The 15,253-nt window shown below is 44.8% G+C and overlaps 1 long non-coding RNA gene across 4 annotated transcripts; it reads right to left on the bottom strand.

The window, feature by feature from the left end:
• Window positions 1-410: 410 nt before the first annotated feature.
• On the bottom strand, window positions 411-15,069 carry LOC143218520 (uncharacterized). Of its 4 annotated transcripts, none has more exons than XR_013011109.1 (5): window positions 12,836-15,069; window positions 10,883-11,593; window positions 10,724-10,821; window positions 9,726-10,600; window positions 411-8,923 (listed from the first exon to the last, which is right to left on the bottom strand). It is a non-coding gene; the product is annotated as an uncharacterized LOC143218520 (long non-coding RNA). The 4 variants fall into 4 exon arrangements; XR_013011106.1 differs by having other exon boundaries at window positions 9,726-10,821; window positions 10,883-11,216; window positions 11,349-11,593; XR_013011108.1 differs by having other exon boundaries at window positions 9,726-10,821; window positions 12,836-13,729; window positions 14,458-15,069.
• Window positions 15,070-15,253: the final 184 nt, after the last annotated feature.

Raw genomic sequence — 15,253 nt, 5'->3', positions numbered from 1 at the left:
AGAATTTTAATTCATACAGAAAATTTGTATTTTGCATAAAGATCCGCTGTCTAATGATCAGGCGATACTGATGGATACTAAGAAATTTAGTGTGGATATAGAATCGATTCTTTGTATTGTTGTAGATGAATCATCGATGCTCATTAATCGATCACTACAAAGAACAAATATCTTGATCACCGATAGGAGTATCTCTGCGGATTAAACGTCGCAATAGACACTCGAAATTGTACAGATAACTATCGCTCACAAAAGTGTCTCAAAAAATCTATTATTTACAGCGTGAAGGTCTGTAGAAATCCCGAAGAAAGATAGGATTGATTGAAAAGGAAGCAATTTAAAAGCCATTTATCTTTTTCGTGCTATTATTTGATATACCTTATCTCGGTAATAAATGTAATCCGCTCGAAAGAATCTGCTACTGTCATAGCTTTCTGATTAATTACTTTCCTGCAACGTTCACGCGTGTTCGAACAATGAAACCTGTAAAACGGCACCGGTGTTGCGCGCATGTGCTTCTGTAGAGCATATTCTCTCGCAATGACCGCAATTACAATTCATTGAATGATAACGCGCTTATCGGGGCAACCTCGGCGACATGTCAAGTGGTTTGTATTCATACATCGTGCTATTGATAAAGACTGATTTTTCCTAATCTGACCACACGATACTACGACGGGTGATCGTTAACTTATCTGCGGTGTCGCGGTCGTTTTTCAGCGAGCCACTAATTTAATGGACGCTGGCGATTTACGATGGGATTCTGCGTGGCTATCGAGCGTTCCATGGCAAAAGGAAGAAGTGGTCAACGCGGAAGTTCCATGCATGGTGAAACACATAAAATACAATCAAAAATTATGTAGCAATATTCTGAAATTTTTTGTAATAAATTTACAGTTATTATTTATGCAATGTCTAGAGTTGAGCACGACAGAGAATGAAAATGAACAGTATACATTTCACAAAGAATTTGAATGATCCACCTAAATGTAACCACCTAAACTTTTTTATTTCCTTTATTTTCGAGGGAAAAAATATGCATTTACAAGAAAACAATTTCAATGACCTCGAAAACTCCGAAAAAAATGGTCTTGAGGAACAAATGAAATTTGCAAAGTATTCACTTCGTGATACCAGTTATATTACAGTAAAAAGATTTGTAATGTCACCGCAAATAAACGGGATAATTAGGTAGCTACATTTCGGTGGACCACCCTATACATTTTACAAAGAACTTGAAGAGCAGAGATGGTGTTATAATTTCTGAAACTAATTGGATCTACGTTTGGCTCTGTTTCCAAAAGCAACGAACTTAAATGTGGTCAAACACTTCTCGCCACGGGTTGTATCATCAACTTCCGCGTAACGCGTCCCGCATCCTGAATTAGGCTTTCCGGGAAATGTAAAGTTACGTGGTTTGACGAAGAACCTTTCGTTTATCCCGTCGGGTGCATTTTCTTGTGTCCCCATCGACGGACGGGAATTAACTTGCAGGTTCTTTGTCCGGCGACAACCGGAAGAGAAAACCGGCCGTCATGTTTCCGGTTCGACGCTCGACGATGCTTAAGGGAGCTCGGAGCCGAGGCTTCCCGCAATTCGATAAACTTTCCCCGCAGAAGAAGAAGAAGAAGAAGAAGAAAAAGAAGCGATCGTGTTCCGGGTGTATCTCGCCGCGAGAAACTTTAGGCAAAAGCGACGACGTTACACGTTCATTTTTCAGTATACAGCACGGAGTTTCGCCGATATTTTATAATCCCCGACTTCGGCGAGCAACGAGATCGCGGACTTATTAAGAGAAATCCGAGTTTCTCCAAGTAGACGACGTTTAATGTGCAATTGCTGGCTGGACATGGATTCAATTTGACAAATTGTTCTCCGGGGTTACTCCTGCGGGCGTTCATTCCTGTCACCTGGCTCAGCTTGGCTGACTACGTAACCATTTATCTGCGGTGCACTTTTATTTGTGCACTCTCCGTATACCCTATCCCTGGAAACAAACATTTTATAACTGAGAATGCATATTTAAAATCGACGCTCGCAAGATTCGGCAAACAACCCCACTGTGCGTACTTAAAAATTGAATATTTACAACGCTCCGAAGGAAACCGCTTGCAACCCTTTATCCGCTGTATTTCTAGGGGTGGCGCGCCGTTAATCTCTGAGTCGCGAAAGTTTTCCAGTTAGAAGTATCCGAATATTTCGACTTTACGACGCGATGGATGATTTCCCAGGGCCATCGATACCTTAACGGAGACGAATAATTTCCTAGCAGTGGCGGGGAAAGTTTCCGGAGGGACGACAGCGTTCACGATGGACTTTCGAAGTTGTATCCGCGAGATCGAGCCCGAGTTACTGGTCCGCGGCGGAAGAACAGCCTGGTTCCGGTTGAACGGAGGCCCGGGCCCGATCTCGCCGGGGTTAAGTAATTTGTCGTTGCCGATGGGTTAATGTTATCCATCACTGCCGGGGAATTTACGATGTAATAAGGCCGCGGGACCGGCTTCCACGATCTATCTCCTCTGCTCCCGTCTCTCTTCTCAATCCTCTGTCGCGACGTCCCGCCACCTTCCGGCGCACCCCTTTTGTCGGACTTATCACAGTTACCATCGACTTCCGTGAGTTTCCCTGCCCGGAGGTGCGTCGGGAACTTTTCCCCGAAGCTGGATTTCTTGCAAAGCCTCACGCTCCTCCAGGATTAATTAATATGATCGGCGCGGTGGCGCTAACCAGCTGGAAAGACCTGGAAGATATCGCTCTCTTATCGGGCCTCGACTACCCTCCCTGATAAGCGTCTTCTTTCCAGCGACAGGTGATTTAGGGGATGATATTTTCTCCGTGGAATAATAAATAGTTTAGTGGACCTAGACAGATATTTATAAACAGATGTTGATCTATTCTACTCGGTCCTGATTATCTCTGATAGTCTTTTTCTTCCCTTCCATGCAGGATATTATTTTTCTACAGCTATTCACCTGCTTCCAAACGACTAGAACGTGTGTATAGGGTGTATAAAATGTAATGGTCATCCACCCTAAAGGTGAATTGTTATTAAAGTTTCTTTTGCATCAACTCCGTCCACTCGTACAGAAGAGAAAAAATTTGAAAGGTGCCATATGTATAGTTTTTGCAAAATTTGATTGTGTGAAGTTATACGTATTGACAAAAGCCTACTACTACAGTCTATCCAATCGTGTGGATGAGACAGAACATAATCGTGTGCGTGCCTCAAGAAAAACGAAAAACGGGACATTCGTTTCTAGGCCCGTACCAAGTCATTGTCTTCCTGCCCATTCAGATAATAATTTAGATGTTGCAAAATATGAAAGAAAACTTTATATTTTGCGGCAAGTTTCTCTTACATCCAGAGGTGTAGATACACCCCTAGAACAGATGACCATTACTTTTTACACACCCTGTACAAAAGCAACAGAAAAGACGCAATAGTATAACGCTTTCACAAGTGAATTACACAGCGAAAACTGCTTAACATTTTCGTTGGAGTCACCCTCGCCGGATGATTAATGTGCCGAGATTCCTCGGCAATTACACGGGGCCGTTTCGCTAAATTCTACACGATCGTTTGAATCGCACTTCGCAGCAACACGAGCACACGGAAGACGCGAGTTACGAATGCGGTGACGACAGTGACGTTGCGTAAATACAATTAAGTGGTCCGCGGACTGGCCGTAAATCAGGATTCTCGTTCCGTCTACGCTCGAATGTTATTGGCTCGGCCCGATGGTGTTCGAAAGCGATACGTCCGCGACGAAGTGCCGGCAGTTTGCGTATTTACGCGAGCTCGCCGCGTAAAAGCTGCAGGACCATCGGCAGGACTATGGGAGTATTCGCATCGATGTCCTCCGGTGACTGGCAGCTTACTGCGACCGGATAATTCATTCGCGATATAGCTCGGGACCTGGCTAGCTTTACGATGATCATCCTCTCGGCATTCCGCGTGCGTTCGCTGGATGAGTCCTCTGCGTCCGATTTTACAGTCCGCGCACCCGACGCCGAGGATTCTCGAATTTTATCGCACACGGAAACTCGCCAATCGTTGGAATCGCTGAATCCTCGCGCAAAAAGAAAGCCTCGTTTATTAATTTCTGTTCGACGTTACATCGAATCTTCCTCGCGATCCGCTCCATGTATTTTCGCACGCTATCTTTATCAGTGCTCCACAAGATTTTATTTCTCTGTAATAAAAATCACGAGTCGCGCCCATCCTTTATACTCTTGAATAAACCTGTCGGTAAACTATGGACAATTCCCAAGCGAGACTTCTGATTCTAGAGACCGATATAAAAGTATTTGCTACATTTTATGCCGCGTGTAAGAACCGAATATATATTTTTATAAAATACATAATTTATAAATCGTAAAAAGCTCAACTGTTATATGGGAAAGCAGGTTCAACTTGATGTGCACAATGTAAAAAGGATTACGTAGAATAAATTGAAATTAAAATTGCTTCGAGTCCAAAGGATTAACCGTGGATTATTATAATACTTTTATTCCTCGATATAGATTGAAAGCAAGCCTGTGAAACAAAGTTGAAGAGGATCGCCCAACACGGAGATAAGCGTCGCCGAAAGCAAAGATGTCAGCGCGGAGAAGAGACGAGGGACGTAGAATTTTGATAATGGCGTAAATATCTTAATTAATGCCACCGGGTGCAGCGATCGCGCGCTCTTAATTTGTACGTATCGAGGTTTGCCGGAGGAAAAAGGGGAACCGATATCTTGACAGGTAATCACGATGATTTATCATTGCTGAATCTTTAAAGGGCTACTTTAACGATGCTGGTTGGCTCATTAGAGAGTATTTTTTTACGATTCGAATGGCAGATAAAGTACGCGAGCGCGAGCCCGCGCTCGACAAGATGGCGGCTCCCAGCCGAAACTGAAACACGAGTCATCGGCCCTCGTTAAATCGGGTGACGCATGAAAACTTTCGAATTAATCTTTGAAGAAATTCATTACTGCCGCGGGGAGGCATTTAAACGCGCGGTTATGACGACAGAGGATGATCTTTACAAGCTACCGCGTTACACCGACTGAAACAGGTCCCCGGCCGCTCGACATTCACGATGCAATCGTCTCCCCGACTCTTTCCGCGTTCAAATTGGCAATGATTCGCGTTTCTCGCGGCCAATTATTTTTAGTTCCGTGAATTTTTTAGTCCTCGATTTGTCATTTCATTGCCGAGCCAACAGGACGCCGCGCACAAACGAGAGCGTTTCTCCTTTTTCACGTGGGCCTTTCAAAATGAATTTAGTCCAGCCTATACAACGACGACCTTCCTGATTATCACGACCATCGAGTTTCGACCATTACGAGAACGCAATCTTGGTCGTGCAATGATTTCTTTTATTCGAGAAAAATTATTAACTCAATTCAATGGCATTATACAGTTCTCTTCCACTAAAATAAAAAATCCCGAAATCCATTTTACAACGTTTCAGCAACTTTCCTAGAAGCAATAATCGAGATAAATATCGCCCTGGAAAAAACCAATTATTTTTCCGGCGGTCATTAAAACTGCGAGCGCGGCTAACAACAGCAATTCCAGAAAGTGGTTTCTACGATTTAACAAGTTCTTCAAACTTGCAATTTAGCTTGTCATAAATCGCGAGCGGTACAACTATCTGCATGGAACACGGCGTAGACGCGAAACTTTCGAACAAAGCGTGCCCGGCGCAATCTACAACCGAACTGATGCAACTCGAAAAAGGATTCGAGTTCGTTTTCAGCGTAAGCAAATAGTTGCTTTAGCGACGTTCGAACAACGAGAGGATGGCGGGGCGAAACTTTATTTACCGGATGCGTTTATGGGATTCGGCCGGGAGCAATCTTCGTCTCCAAATTGGTCTCGTTTGTTCCCCGGGCGTTTTCGGGCAGAGCGCGAACTGCCGGAACAGGGAAATTATGCGGTTTCGGCCGTTCCATTTTTGCCGGATAAATGCAGTTCATAAATATTGCAGGACGAAAATTGGAATTCAACGCGGGGGCTCGAGCCACGCCTACGCGAGTCCGTTCTCCTCGTCGGCCTCGTGTATTTCGCTGGGATGCGTCTGACAGCGAATTGATGCGCATATTATAATAGATTAACGATACGGACATTCATCCTCTGAAAATAATGGTCGGCCGCCTTATCGGTCCGCGGATTTCGACACTAAATATCCGCCCAATCGACGGTTAATGCTCGTCGCGACACGCTTGCTCGATCTAACGAAATCGCGGATGTCGTCACATGTTGCGATATCCTCGATGTTATAAACATTTTTCTTCCTTTAATAATTTTAATGAGTTGGAAATGATATTCAGACTCAAATGATGATTAAATGATGTTGATGAACGAGTTCTTATCCTCTGTTCTAAATTGCACCTGCTAATTTTTGTCATAAATGCACTTTAACCCTTCAGGGACTGTCACATAATTTTCAATTCTTTATTTTGCAGATATTTCGCAATTTTGGAAAGAAAATGTTCGTTTTGCATGAAAATCCGCAGCTTATGAATTAAAATAAGGGGCAGTCTCTTAACAGAAAATGGCTCTTCTGCCAGGAATTGCGGATTGGTTTTCAGAGAAGTATCCTGATGGGTCATGAAGATAGCAACAGATTATAAGACCTATGCAGAACGGCAACAATATACGTCCCCCGAGACGCGTCGTCAGACTACAGACAAGGGAATTCCGTTTTCTAGAACAAACGTGCCTCGCCGCACCTCCCGACGTAGATATACTGCGCTGAAAACGATAGATAGGAAAGGGGGACGATAAAGTGGGCCGGCGAACTTGCGGGAAATGTGACAATCGCCTCGACGCCGTCGGAACAGGCAAGAACGGCTGAGAGAGTGTGTGTGAGAGAGAGAGAGAGAGAGAGAGACCCGGCAAGAACTGGAATTGTCCTGGGGTTCGTCGTCTTTAAGAATAAGTCACCGCGCTGTGGAGGTCCGATAAATCAAGAAAAAACGATCCCCCGCCAGAGTCCCCAGCGAAAATCGATGAATCCAGCAGATTCGCAGCGTGCCCTTGCCGCGAGTTACCATTTCGATTTGTCGCGTAACGTATAGCACTCGTAGTCGAGTGCACTGATCGCTTTGTACCTTCATAAAGGTCTGTACACACTGAAGCAACATCGAGCTTTCGTTCGACGAATAAAAAAGAAGTTGCTCGATGTTGTTTCAGTTGAATCGTCTGTAAAAGTGTAAAAAAATGATTTTGTATGGATCTACTACACAGATTTGATGATTGAACCTTTTGGAACGACTTAATAGATCACGGAATCCCGAAACATCGCGTGATATACAACGCGATCACGTACATTATATGGAAAAGGCTTTCCAATACGTGTCACCTTTTCGGTGTTGTGTATTATTACGAGTTATTAGTCGGAAACATCACGTCCACCGTGTTCCCCACCCTGGCGACAGATTATTTGCATTCAGCGGTGGCGACGCGTGGGAAAAAGTAGCAGGCCGATGCGGCGATGTAACCGGCACAAAATATTCCGGCAATGCGACACTTTATCCTATGCAGCGTGCATCCTGGACCGGTGATGCCCGTTTGAAAAATCTCTATACGGGTAATTAAAGTCGGCCGTGTGTGCGCCGCATAATGAAACGCGCGCGACTACCCCGTGTGAACGGGAAATTTGTAGCCGGACGTGTCTGAATTTCTGAATCGGAGATATAAGAATCGTCGGACCCGAAACAAACGGAACTGAGCAGTGAAACAATTTTTTCTGTTTTTTCGTAATTCGCTAATGAATATAACAGAGTTGTTTAACGAGTTGAGAGGGGAGGGTGCAACTACTAATAATTTAATAACAATGTCAAACTCACGATCTTCAATTCCGGCCAAATGCAATTTTTTAATTGCTCCAACTTCTCAATAAAATCAAAAATGTTATCGTCCTTTGAAAATTAGACATTTCTTCCAACCTAGAATATTTCCATTTCCTATGATTTCTAAAATCTTATTTTCAACACCGTTCGAGTGCAGAGGGTTAAAAGTGTGCGAATATTATTGTGATTCAAATACGATGCTCGAAATTCGATCGGGTATTTGGCGAAACGGTAAAAATGCCGCGAATTCCGCGAGCGTCGGGCGAAACATAATATTCGACGGAAGACGGGCACCGATGAGATGATTTCGATCGCAGCGTTCCCGAGAACAGTCTGCCGTAAACACGGTTATCTCGTTCGAATCTGTACTCGTCCGTAAACGTAGAAATTCCGAATGGCATCGGCAGCGCGGCGGAGGAACCGTTGGTTCGCGGGGTAGCAGAAGGAGGAACGTGCGCGCCGGCATAGCTCTCGATCTCGTTAGGAGTGAACGTTCGAACGGCCGTTCATTTGCTCCGGCAGATCGTCCCTGATAAGTGTGGTGGGCCAGGGGAACGTCATATCTCGCGAAAGTTCGATAACGATCTTTTCCCGGCAGCATGCACTTCGATACAATGCAAACTTAATTAAATAGAACGCTGTCGCCGGTCTACGGCCTGCCTGGCCTGGCCTGGCTTGGCCTGTGCTCACTTCCTCTTCGTTCCTCTTCGTTCATTCCTCGTCAGCTAGCGTCCTCCTCTCGCCATTACAGGACTCTCTAGCACGGGGAGCAAATGGGTCTCGCTCCGGGAACACAATGCCGAGTATCGAGTGGAGGCTTCTTCAGAACGTCGCGACTAGAATCGGCGTTTGAGGTGTCTCGCAAAGTGGGCTCGGGCTATAGCGACGCGTACACCCTTTGAAATTGGAAATACATACATACATAGCACTCGAGCGACGTTACACTGCCTCAACCAGGGTGCAAACATGTGCTTCCGTGGACCTATGGCGGTTCCCCAGACAGCTACATCCGTGACAGCTCACTCCGATATCGGTAACTGCGGTGACTGCCATTAACATTCGATCTGATTTTCAACCTATTAAACATATTTAGTAGACTCTCGTTTCCAGGATTGCGAAGGTTCGGGGTGCGCCTTCACAATTCAGTAGTCAAAAGCGCTAGATAAAAGATCAATCTAGGCCGCGGTCGCCCGAAAAAATCCTATTTTTACGTTTACGTTTGCGCATGTAGCTATTTTCCTAAAGCTACGACAGCTACACGCTGCCGAATAATGCAAATTACGCCTCGTAAACGTAAAAATAGGACTTTTGAGGGCGACCGCGGCCTAGATCGATCTTTTATCTAGCGCTTTTGACTACTGAAAAACCCCATCTTTGTGTTATCGACAAATGAGAAGTTGCATCCCTTATAAAAATAGTCTATCGCTATCGGACTGCACCGCGTGCCGACAGAAGACACCACGATTTCTGAACGAAGTAATACAAAGAGGAGCTTTGTTCTCATAATTTGGGCACTCGTATATGACATGTTTTAAGGCTACGAAAATGAATATCTGACAATAAGATGAGTATCTCGATACTCGGTGCAATCAACAGAACCTAAAGGTTACAATGTAAAGATTAGACTGCGGATCTTTATGCAAAATAGAAAATGTTTGCATTGATTCCAGGACGCAGGAGCGAAATAAAAGTTGTATTCTTCTTTTAATTATCCTTTTAAGCTGAAACTAATACGTTGATGTCCTTAAATATTTTTAACATGTTCACTGCTTTAAATTGTACGTGTCCATTTTTGTCATAAATGCATAAAATCCGCAGTCCAGTAATGATCAACTTGTGAAAAATTCAGTACAGTATATAAAGCAGAATCAAAGTTACAGATTTTTGATCGCCGTAAGGTCGTTTCGCCCCACGGTGGGTCGGGAGGCGGGTGAAACGCGCCGGAAGAGGTAGACTAGCAAACTGTCCGTGGTCTAGCGTGCGGCGGAGAGCTAGACAGTGGTGTTCGCCGGTTGAACATCATCAAGAATCCTCAACCGGCTCTCAAAGGATCGATCAGGGAGCGCGACGGGCACAGGCGTCTAGTCTTTAGAGACGCGTCGGGTGATTTACAGCTTCCTCTCGCATTGATCCTGCTACAGCAGCAGCAGCAGCGGAGGCAGTAGCTACGCCGGCACCGAGGATGGCAGGTGCAGTAACGGCAACGGCAACTGCAGCGGCACCAGGCGTCTTCCTCGGTGCACAGAATTTGTGCTGAGTTCGTGCTGGCAAGGCGACGTACGAGTGATTTGCACTGCGAGCCCGCAGCCCACGGGAGGAGCATAACGGGCCAGTTAAGCCACTCGACGCCGTTTCGTGTCTGCCGCTTGGTCACCGGTAATTAACAGGCTCCGTAAAGCACCGTATGAATCGAGTGGCATCGCGGCGCTGTGGCATGCTTCTCGGCAGCTCGTGTCAAGATGCTCCCCGACACCGGGAGGACAACAGCCAGACCCTGGGCTTTTCTTGCGCCCTCTGCTACTCCGCTATCCACCGCCACGATTAATTGTCACGGAAACGTTGTTGTTTCAACGGAACCGCTGCGCCTCATCCCCCCCGCAACTACCTGCACACCGTCGCCGCTGTAATTTGTAGCCTTTGCCAGCAAGTTTCGGGAATCTCCGCCGCCGATGCCGATTGCCATTCACGCCCAACACACCAGGATCTTGATCTCAAGATGGTCAGTCGTTAATCTCGAGTAGTAATTCTTTTATCTGTTAGTGATATGAACCTTTTATCGAAGGAATATTGGTTTGTTGTACTATTACATTAGTGTACAGTGTGTATATCGATGCAATGCTATTATCAGGTACTTGAGGAGCCAAAGAGTCGAGTACCTTCTACAGCAGTGCTAATTGCTACGATGCGTCACGTCGGAAACGTTACAAAAATGTAAACCAAGCGTGATTCTTGTGATCTGCAGCCATCTCCATCCCTAAAAAATAAATCAGTTAGTTAAAGGGTAAACTTTTCCTTACGTAACTAGAATGCTTTGCCTTTTTCCTGTGTGATCCAGTAGACAAGTCTAAGTTTCGATTCTGGAGGATCAATGGTTGAAAAGTTATCAGTGTTTAAAGTTTAGCGATTTTCAGTGCTTTCGCAGCTAATGACGAATGTTTTTCCAAGAGTTCGTACGAGTTTCATAAAAATCTGCTTCTCGAACTTCTTCGCGTGTCCACTGTTGAGAAACATAACCGCACTAGCAGGAACGAAGTTTCGAACCCGATTGACGCTGTTGACTCGTAGGAGCTCGGTTCGTCGGATGTTCACGGGGTTCCACGAAGTTCCATTTTCGGTCGGTTGATCTTTAGCCGTAACCGATAGCACATTCTGCAAGGTATATAGGTAAACAAACGTAAAGTTGAAAGGGGGTCTCCGGTGTCCGTGGAACCTCCCTCGTAAGACACTGAAACATCTCAGGTTACCAGTTTGAAGAGGGATTAAGAAGGATCAGGATCTAACCTCCTGGTATAAACCGTAAGATAGCCCGCTCCTGTGCAATTAAATCCACGGGTCGATAGATACCGGTTCGCCGCGGCGCGCGGCGCGGGAAAATCATTTCTCAGCCGGTAAAACGATCTCGTTCGGTGACTGGTTCGGCAGTCTCTGACCCGGCCAAGAACGTTTATGAAATTTGAGATTGAATTTCATACAGGCGATTACGGTTAGACGGTTTACGCATCCACCGTCGGGCCTCAGTGGATAGGCTGCAATAAAATAATCGTTTTAATGAAATTCGACGCAGACGTAACGTTCGCTGCTACTTCACGAAATCGTTACACGGTTAATAGGCCTGTATTTAATTCCTACTTTCGCAAATTGGTCCTTAAAACCGAGAATTTGCGTACACACATGCCGATCGCGCCAAACCGCGAATAAACAGTTTTATTTATTTCTATCAAATATTTATTTTATCGACACATTCCAGCGGAACTGCTCTCTCTTCCTTGGACGATCTTAAAAATTGTTACTTTACTCTCGGCTCTGTTGAGTCGACGCACTCGATGCCCGTGCGATTGCGACACATTCGTTTCTTTATTTCGAGTTTCGTTGAAAGGAGCGCAATGCGAAATAAAGAACCGTGTTCACGGTTCCTTTCGCCGGAAAGTCGGTCCCCGGTTTCGTCGAGCTCGATTAATTATTATGGACAATCGCGTGGCCGACCGATGCATAATCGGCCGCGTGTTCCGGTCCCGGCCGAATCCACTCGCCGATTACCGAGTCGAAATCATAATGGAACAGGCCGGTTCACCTTGAACGCAGACGACCCGCCCCGAGAGTCGCGGTGAACTTTCGTTTCCATCGAAATCAAGAGAACTCACGGGAATCCCAGTTGGCCGGACAATCTTCGACATTACCTAGCGGCATGATTTTCGATGTTACGGTTTCCACGCACCTGCAATCTTACGACCGTTGCGCGCAGACGATACATCGTCGTGCACTCGAACGACTCTGTTACGACTAAACTGTAAATTTCAATTTTTGTAGGCAAATTTTAAGACATTCGGATCAAACGAAATTTGTGCTCCATTGTATCGAATTTGATATTCTAGTATTTTTGTAACATTTCCAGAAGCCATAAGAGTGCATAAAGATCCGCAGTCTAATTTAACGTTCGACGTCCAGAAGAAATATCAGTTTCACGACTTCATGAGATACATACTTCACGAGATTCATTAGAAACATAGAGGACAAAAAACTGTTCATTTTGAGCAGAAAATTTTAACTTTTTTAACCATTCCAGAGAAATTGCTGAAGTTTAAACCGATGGAAACCGCAACTATTTCGAGCCGATAAAGCGACGGAGCTTGATTAGAGAGGGGAATAATTAAAACCGAAATTTTCCACGGGGAAAAGAGAGTGCGAGACGGCCGTCAGCATGGCAACGCGTTTCGCTGGCAGCGCAGCTCCTTTTCACGCGAGGTTCCGAAGATAATCGTCTTACTTACCGGGCGAACGTGTCCTCAAGATAAGAGGATCTTCTTGCACGGAACTGGATTAGGCAGCTCTCGCGAGCAGCAAATCTCGGCATTACGGAAACCCAAGATGCCATAATTTTCTCGGCCGCTCCCCCACGTAAATCATATTCCATAAACACGGCACAACCAGTCAGCCGTCAAATGAAGCTCCGGGCAACGATTGAAACCTCAACGTTGCGGCGATGTGTAATTATTCCACGCGCGGCTGAGTCAATAATTGTCTGCCATGTACTTATACAAAATTAACAGCTGCTGTGGACCCCGTTGGTCGCCGCACGTCTAATGCAATATTTATAAAAGTCACAAACAATTACTGGGACGAATATTCGACCGCTACGATTTTGAGATACGATTTCCTTTTGGTTGATTTATCGAATTTTGAATGGAAGGTGTACAAGTAGAGTTTTAAGATGAGTCTTTTATGATTGCACTATTCTTTTTTTAACGAAATTCTGTTCAAACACTTTTTAGATCCTCTGTGCACATTTTCAAAGTTGAACTTTCCTGGCTCTTCGATCGAGGAACGGCGATTATTCTCGCCGAGTGAAAGATCGCCGAAACGTGTTCGGGCGGGGATGCATTTCCGGTACGAAAGAATGCAGGATGATGAAGTAATAAGGAAAGTGGGACGGGCCTTGTTGATACGACGAGCCCGCGTTTAGATGCAAATCAGTTAGCAACTCGCCAACTCCTGCGCGCTAATAGTTGTACCTTTGCCACCCACTAATTATGGAAATTCCGTCGGGATACGCGCGCGTGTGCCGTTTCAGTCTTTCGCCGATCCCCGAAACTCGGATTACAGGCTACCCACTTCTCCGCGTTCCCGGAAACTTTAATAACCTGCTTTCTAGACGTCGCTTTTTCCTTTATGCAAAATAAAAATTGCTTTCATCGATTAACAGAAGATGGGGTTGTACACCATTTTCTCAAACACCGGCACACACCGTGAGTCCCATCACATAATATTCGAACATTCTTAAAAAGATGATAACTTTCTAAAAAAAATAAGAACAATTGGTTTGCTACACAACGTGAAAAAAAGTTTTTAAAAAAATATTGAAAGTTGTCGGAATTGCAGAGAAAATACTAGAAGTTGTATTTTGCAACTTTTTTAGGCTTATAAGGGAAATTTAGAAAACACGTTTCGTAGATCTGTATCAATTAAACATTCTGAAAATTTCATAAAAATCGGTCGACGTTACAATGAGCTACAAACCATTAAAGATCTAATCTAATCATTTTTTTTAATTGTATCTTACATTAATCATTTAATTGGCACTGATCTACAAAATGTATTTTTAAAATTTTCAATACAGGCCCACACAAAATCTTGTAAAATGCAACTTTCAGTATTTTCTCCACAATTCCGACCAACAGCAATGTTTGAAACAATTTTTTTTCACATCATGCAGTAAACCAGTCGCTCTAACTTCTATCTAAAAGCTATCCGTCCGAACATTAATGGGAGTCACTGTATGTTGCAATTCGCGTCGTCACGTGGAAACGATAAAAGAATGAAACCACAGACATTTCAAATCTTCACAACTGTAGTACATCATAGAAAATACACTTCTCTCGTACTTGGTACGTACATACACAACAGTGTTGAATATTCTCTGTTCAATTAAACGATGCACGACTTTTGGACAACATTTCCAAGAGGTCTCTTCAAGAAACGACGCCTGCTAATGCGCCACCACTTCACAACACCATTGTACTTCTTAAGTATCGTGTAATAAAGTCTCGAAGAAAAATGTTTGATCGATTCTCTCGCGTTCTCGAGAAAAATTCGCAACGTAGACGGTAACATTTCTGGATCACCGCGGTACTCCGCGCGGCGGTTTGTGTTAGAAAATCGTGACCAGAAATCAATCAGAGATTTTCAACGTTCACGGTTGTCCACGGGTCAGTTAACACGTTCCCGGGGCCCGTCGATATTCGCTTTCACGAGGCCGGTTGTTTTACGAGGAAAAACGACGGTCCCCCAGGTAAGGAAGCCTATTTCCACCGATTCCGCGCACACAATGGCGTGCACGGTGGAGCACAAACTCCGTATAATATTACCGTAAAACACCCGTTACCCGTGCCACCACCGGCCCCGACGTCCATTAAATCATGAAGGTATCGAGCGGCCGATACACGAGCGTGTCACTGCATTATCGTTCTACTATTTGTATCCGTTTAGACGAGAAAATCGCGTCCATTACACGATTCCCTCACGACTCCCGATGACGCGCGCGCGCGCCCTCGCGTCCGTCATGCGTGTTTTATCGGCAATAACGCTTCCAGTTTTATAGCGGCACAGTGTTTTATACTTTTCGTGACTCGTAAATTTCACTGGCCGCTTTATCGTTAATATCACTTCGTGAGTCCTCGAGGAGGACACAA

This window comes from Lasioglossum baleicum, chromosome 2 (assembly GCF_051020765.1).
Source record: "Lasioglossum baleicum chromosome 2, iyLasBale1, whole genome shotgun sequence".
Lineage (NCBI taxonomy): Eukaryota > Metazoa > Arthropoda > Insecta > Hymenoptera > Halictidae > Lasioglossum > Lasioglossum baleicum.
This window is presented reverse-complemented; position numbering and strand designations above follow the sequence as displayed.